The following is a 6,709-nucleotide window of genomic DNA, read 5'->3' as shown; positions in this document are numbered from 1 at the left end:
ATGGCGGCGGAACGGGACTGGTCGTCTCTCCCGTCGGATATGCTGGCGCTCGTCCTTGAGCGGCTCGGGTGGTCGAGCCACCCCCGGCTTCGCGCTGACGTGCCGGCACTGGCGCTCCGCCGTGTCGCCCTTCTATCCAGCGTGGATCACCCCGCTCCTACTCAGCTGCGCGGATGTCGTCGGTCGAACCAACATCAGGTACTACAGCCCCTACTTCGAGGTTATTATGCAGAAGGCGGCGTCGTCCAATGATGCCACCAGGATCTTCTGCTCCAACGAACAACGCCTCACGTTGTTCTCACCTTTCTCCATCTCCCAAATCGATCTCTTGACGAGCGTCGCATACGAGTTGCCGTGTACGCCCCATTACTCCTACGACTTCATCGTATACGACGATGGCTCGCGGAGGGTGTACTGCGTCAACACGACCCTGGCGCTACAGCTCACCCGCTCGACCGAACGGAGTTCAACGTGGAAGCAGGGACACAGCTAATTCCGGCGGCGCGATCAGCAACCCGGTGCTCCACGATGGCTTGCTGTACGTTCTTGGTGGAGATGGGAAGCTGGCGGTGTATGATCCATGTAGCCACACCGATAATTTTAGACTTCTTGGTTAACCTGACAACTTTGGTATTGACCACCAACAAGTTGACAGCCACCTCTTTGAGTCGGACCAAGGTGAGCTCATGGCTGTCCTCGTCGGCTACAATGGTGCACCTATCCATGTCACTAAGCTCAATGAGACGACGATGGAGTGGGACAAGTTAGAGACCTGGGAAGGACGGGCGCTGTTCACGGGAACATACACAACAATGATGAGGAAGACTAAGTTCAAGTCGATGCAAAACAAGGTTTTCCTTCCCAAGTTGTATGAGTGGCCTAAGACCATCCATTTGACCTTATTGTTCGTGATGGTGAAGCAGCATTTGTACCAAAGTCATACTCACCATCTAGCATAAAGAAGATCATCTCTAGTATGAATATTTGGTCATATGAAATTGGGCGGCAAGAAGAAGAAGCAAGAGAGTTTTGGGGATTGGAGAGGGTAGACTATAGTATATGGGTTGATTTTAGTACTAGCTAGCTGACCATAATTACAGGATAATTATTTGTAATAAGAAAGATTGTAAGAGACGGTAAAAATAGCTCATGGTGCTTTCTTTTCTCGTATCTCCATGTTCACATGTGAGAATTGCAATTTACGAGAAACATGTGGAATATTATTTTGGAAATAGAGCCTTTATTTGTTTTTTAAATATTCTACATATAATTTGACTCTTTATGTTTTCTAATTGATATATGATGTTTTAATGTGCATTGCAAATTTTTTAAAATTTGTTTTTGACAGTTTGGTTGACATGCAGCCATGCAGGTCAGGATAGGACCGAAAACAACATATTTTTTACAAGTTAAAACATAGCTAATATTAGTCTTTAGTTGCTAATTTAGTCTCTATTGAGTTCAACGACGCATAAAGAAGGATAAAAAAAATTAATAAATGGTTTAAAATTTATGATTACTGATTTTTTAAGTGATGAAAATTTAATCCGATTTTGTTAGCGATGTAAAAAAAAGAGAGAAACCCAATAAACCACCCATGGATTCGTAGCCGATTCATCGCAGATTCACCTCATTGGGCAGCCAATTCATCACAGATTCAATCATAGGAAGGGGAAAATCAAAAAGAGGAAAAAACAGCAAAAGGAAATCTCTTAAAACATTCATCAAAAAATAAAATCACAAGGAGGGGATGTTGGGGCCCAGCGGGCCTACTACCGCCACCCTCGACCGCGCTCGTCGTCATCGTGTCCGCCGCCGCAGCACCTGCTCCAACCGTCGCATGCTCCTACGCCCAACACCAAAAGATGGGGGAGGAGGAGGAGGCCGTCGTCGCTGCCAGCGAAGGGGGGTGCCGCAACAAGGAGAGGAGGACGGATTGGGGCGAGTGGAGCATCGAAGGGGATGTCCCACGAGCAGATTCGGCGGCGATGACATCCCCTTTGACGCTCCACTCGCCCCACTCCGTCCTCCTCTCCTTGTTGCGGCACCCCCCCTCCCTTTGCCGGCAGCGATGACGGGAGTGAGAGAGCAAGGGGATCGGGAGAAATGAATTTAGGGTTAGGGTTTTGGCTACCGGGTATTTATCTAGGTTGGGATCAATTGAGACCATCCATTAGATCGGACGATCCCATCTTATCCTGCGTCGGGCCGCCAAATGGGCTGTCCGCGGAAAGCCAAATGGGCCAATTTCAGATGCCTGATGCTCTATGTATGACTTCTAACTTGAGTCATTGAGAGTTGCCCTATGTAACGCTTATGTGTGGCCCTATGTACCCAGGAACAAATCATGATTTGCCCTCTATGGCCGCCACCACTGTCATTAGGGTCACCGTCCCCTATGACCTCTAGTGCCGAGAGTCGCTGCCGCCACTAGAGAAGAGCCTCGAGCGCCGTTGGATTCGTCACGCGAGACGGCTTGCTCTCTTGCAAGTGTCGCTGTCGACGCCTGGGGAGAAGTCGATCCACCTCCGTGTGCCCTCTTGCAACCTAGCTAGCTCTCATCTTTCCTCTCTGTCTCCTCCTCATGATCTCCAATCCCACCTCTACATAACTTCTCATGTTAGCGCGCCCACTCACACGTGCGCCCAAGGAAAACACTCTGCTCTCCATCGAGCTGAGTGGCAAACGATGATGCGCCCCAACACAAAATGGAACACAATGTCCCACACTCCCATGTCAACGTATTTCCCAATGACGCCATATAGCGAGGCAACATCCTTTTAGCTTCTGTCACTTGATAACAACGGTTCCAATGCCAAAACAAGTAGATCTTCCATCGGGCAATTTAGTCCCCGGATGGTAAACCCACAAGGGAAACATGCAAGGTCTCTCCTAAATTTCCCCAACAGTAGCACTCTCATCCCTCCGACCCCTCTTCATCCTTCTCTCTGGAGATTTGTCACCAACGAAGAGTGAAAGAGGGGTTAGGTACCATCCTACTAGTAGTTGTTGTTTTAGTCGGGTTCTCCCGTTTGTCTAGATTAATCTAGTCGATCTTGCTCTTGTTGTTCTAGAGCTGGTCATTGGTGCTGCCATCATGGAGTTCACTATGGGATTTGATCCCACCGATGAGTCACTACGTCGACGGGTCCTTTCTACTGGTTAGAATGCCTCCAGATCTGCACGAGAATAGGTTGCACCGGTCTACACCTATATCTCTGGTGAGCTCATTCCAAGGGTGAAGGCCTTTTTCATCTTCGGTGGAAGTTCTTCATGAGGTGACTAATGGTGTCGAGCCAACCCAAGTTGACCCCGACCTCCTATGCATGGAGGCCCCTTTTGGGTACGGTCTTCGGGTTCATTTGCATCTTGCTGTGCTTATTATGTTTGCTTCGCTGGTGTCATGGATTGGGGCTAGACCTTTGGAACAACTTCTGTTGTGTCTTCTTTGGCTAATGCTTTGGCAAAAATCTTCTATGATGTGGCTGAAATATCACATTGTATGCCATCGCCTAAAAATCCATTTGTGTGAGATCCCTTTTGGGATAGTACAGTGGTTCAATCATGTGCAACTCATCTTATTTTAAGCTATATTGGAATCAAGCTTCTTGAATTTACATTACTAAGGACTCGATTGTTTCTATTTTCAAATCTTTCAAAGTCCTCTAGAAAACTAGGATGTGCCATAGTCCATATGTGTGCTCTATGCATTGTAATTGCTAATGTATTAGTATTACGTAACCTCAGTAATGTAAATTAATACATGAGTTTTCAAAAGGAAAAAAACCGACGACAGCGAGGTGACGTTAATCAGTCGTAGCCCACATGACTCCATTGACAACGGTTGTAGCTTCCCCAACTTCCACAACAACACTACCCCTACACATCAATAGTACCTATGAACCGTGTTGATTGCGTATATACATAACACCTCACAATTTTAATCCATTATCACATCGTGTATGTGCCATTTTTAATATCCGAAATAATCTTATTTGCATCAGCATCCGCACCCTATCAATTTTTTTTTTTGAGAGAAGCCATTTGACGCGCTTTATTAATCTGTAACCGTAGTTGCATCATTCACTAGATCGTTCAGCGAGAAAAAAAGGATTACCAAACTAGACGATGGGGCGCGCCATTGGCGCGCCGCCTGGAAGAAATTCAGTCGGATCAGAGTGCTGTCATCCTGGGTAATAATAGGCTGTAATTAGCAAGCATTGATGAGTGATTAGCAGAATATGTCCTTGCAGTGTGTATTTAGGCCCAGAACCATATGCTTTTAGCCCGATCTTGGTTGGACTGATGTTCAATTAACGGTAGAATGACTGCTAGAACTAATAAAACAGACGTCGAAATGGGCATTCAAAGAAAGGTGTAAAAACAAAGCTGTTAATCTAACTTAAATCATTCTAAGTGAATGAAACAAAATATTCAGTCTAACCCACGCCACATGCACATATATAAATCAGAGTAAAATAAGAAACACAATGCACCCTTTTAATCTGCAGTGGGATGCTGACGCTGGAACAGTAGCGTAAGTAATATAGGAATGACTATAAACTGACAAATCTATTAGATGGAAAGAGCAGCAATATTAGAAAGCTAAGAGTCTATAGAATATTTGTTATACAAAAGGATTTGCATGAAACAGCTGCATGGTGGATACTGGACACAAATACTGAACCATAAAGCTAACAAACACCTTAACAGGTAGTTCTTGTAGGAACACCTTAACGAGTAGTCCTCTAAGGAACATAACGCTATGGCCGTTCAGATTGGTGAGCATCTGACGATTCTTGACGTTGAAAACGAGGCACTTCGGAGATACCAGTGTAGACATGTAAATTCGGCTTTGTTTTCTGAAACCTAAACAAGGCAAATTAGAGTTTTGGTATCAGAAAATTTGGGCAGAAAGTAAATTCTACTGACAATGACATAAGGAAAAAAAAATGCAGAACGCTAAGTGCAGTATGCCGAATATTTTTTACGTCTTAACCAAATTGAAGTAGTCTCATTGCCTGTGAACAAGCATTGCCCAACAAATATTGTGGCACTTGGCTTCACAGCCTGCAAAGAACAAAAAAAAAAGTCATTTTTTATATCAAACTGAGCATATGCTGGAAATCACAGTGACAAAATAGTAAGTTCTATAAAAGAAGGACATGTCTGCTTGCAACCATTCGTACACAGCATAATAAAATTTTGCACAAAAAGGTATTACCTATCCGCTTGCAATCATTCATGCACAGCCTAATAAGATTCCGGAAAAAATAGAACTGAAAGGTATTACCTTAGCAAGCCCAGCGAAGTTAATTGGCAGTACATGTGAGGAGGCCTCCTGCCCCTGGTAAGGGGTGAGAATAACAGGGAGATGGAGGCTTTGCTCTTGTTCACCACCTGCAACTCTGGGCCGACTGTGTCAAGCATGACCTGCCAATGGAGTACAGAACGCAAATGTCAGTATGCAAAAACAACAAAAGCAACACTAAGAGACCATGACCATGAATAAATCGAACTGCAGTATATCTGAAGGTGGTGAGGAGGGGGACTCACGGCCCAGAGCTTCTTGGTGGACTTGATGGCGAGCTTGAGGATTTCAAGGGTTTCCTGGTGGTACTCGGCGTCTCTCCACAAGAAATCATATCAGGCCACTGCAATTCACACCACACAACACCACGCAAGAGGATTAGAACAGCTCGAGCAGCCACTGCTAAGAGGAGGAGATGGCGACGCAAGCAGGTTCATTACCCGACATGCCAGCCTTGAGGCAGGAGGAGATGGTGTCGACGGAGTGCGACTATACAAATAGGAAAGAAACAATATAGGAATTTAGAATATAGGAAAAATATATAAAGGAGTAGAGAGATCATTCGGGAGCAATTTTTACAAAGTTGACAAAGAATAGGAATTTAGAATATGTCATATTCACAGAGAAAATTACCTTTGCATATTCATATACTCGGTCTTGTGACAAGAACCGGGTAACGAGTTAACGAACTACTCAGTTCTTGCCACAAGACCGGGCCTAAGAATATGCAACACCGAGTTTATGAATTTGCAGTAGTAGGTCATATTCACAAACGGATGCTGGAACTTGAAAAAAAGAGTGGGTGTAAGAATGTATTAAAAAAAATCACATTTGTATATTCACAGACCCGATCTTGGGACAGGAACCGTGTCGCGAGTGAATGAACAACATAGAGCGAGTTCACCAACTACTCAGTTCCTGCCTCAAGATCGGGCCTAAGAATATGCAACACGAAGTTGGAACCAGCGGAACGTTTATGAAGAAGAGATGTAGTTGTGTGCTAGGTTTGGTTGTTATTTATAGGGGATTGCAAGAAGCTACGCATAGTGACAATTATTAGAAAGAGACGACGGCGCGTCGGACTGTTTCACTCGTGAAGTGAATAATTACAAAGGGACACCGTCACTTTCGGTGGCACATGCTGCTTAACTGTTTGCTTTAGTAATTACTACGCGACGAAGGCACTTTCGGCGCAGTGGAATCTTCACTGTTTAATTGTGAATGATTGATTCTCTGTGACATGTCCCATGATTGGAAAGAGAGGATGCCATTTTAGGTGCGTATGATTGCATCTCTGTGAAAAGAAATTAGTATGTAATTTAAGTCACAGTAGTAAAAAGTAATACAACTATCCAATTTTAACCGCACGAGTAACATCGAAATTGCACTATTAATTTA

The 6,709-nt window shown here is 44.6% G+C and overlaps 1 long non-coding RNA gene and 1 pseudogene across 1 annotated transcript; one reads left to right on the top strand and one right to left on the bottom strand.

The window, feature by feature from the left end:
• On the top strand, positions 1-1,084 carry LOC136351709 (uncharacterized; annotated as a pseudogene).
• Positions 1,085-4,553: 3,469 nt separating this feature from the next.
• Positions 4,554-6,092, bottom strand: LOC4346960 (uncharacterized). The gene is made up of 6 exons (XR_001539837.3): positions 5,945-6,092; positions 5,752-5,800; positions 5,557-5,654; positions 5,294-5,433; positions 4,992-5,070; positions 4,554-4,869 (listed from the first exon to the last, which is right to left on the bottom strand). It is a non-coding gene; the product is annotated as an uncharacterized lncRNA (long non-coding RNA).
• Positions 6,093-6,709: the final 617 nt, after the last annotated feature.

The sequence above is a fragment of the Oryza sativa genome, chromosome 9 (assembly GCF_034140825.1).
Source record: "Oryza sativa Japonica Group chromosome 9, ASM3414082v1".
NCBI lineage: Eukaryota > Viridiplantae > Streptophyta > Magnoliopsida > Poales > Poaceae > Oryza > Oryza sativa.
Note: the sequence above shows the minus strand (reverse complement) of the source record. Positions and strands in the feature narration are given on the sequence as shown.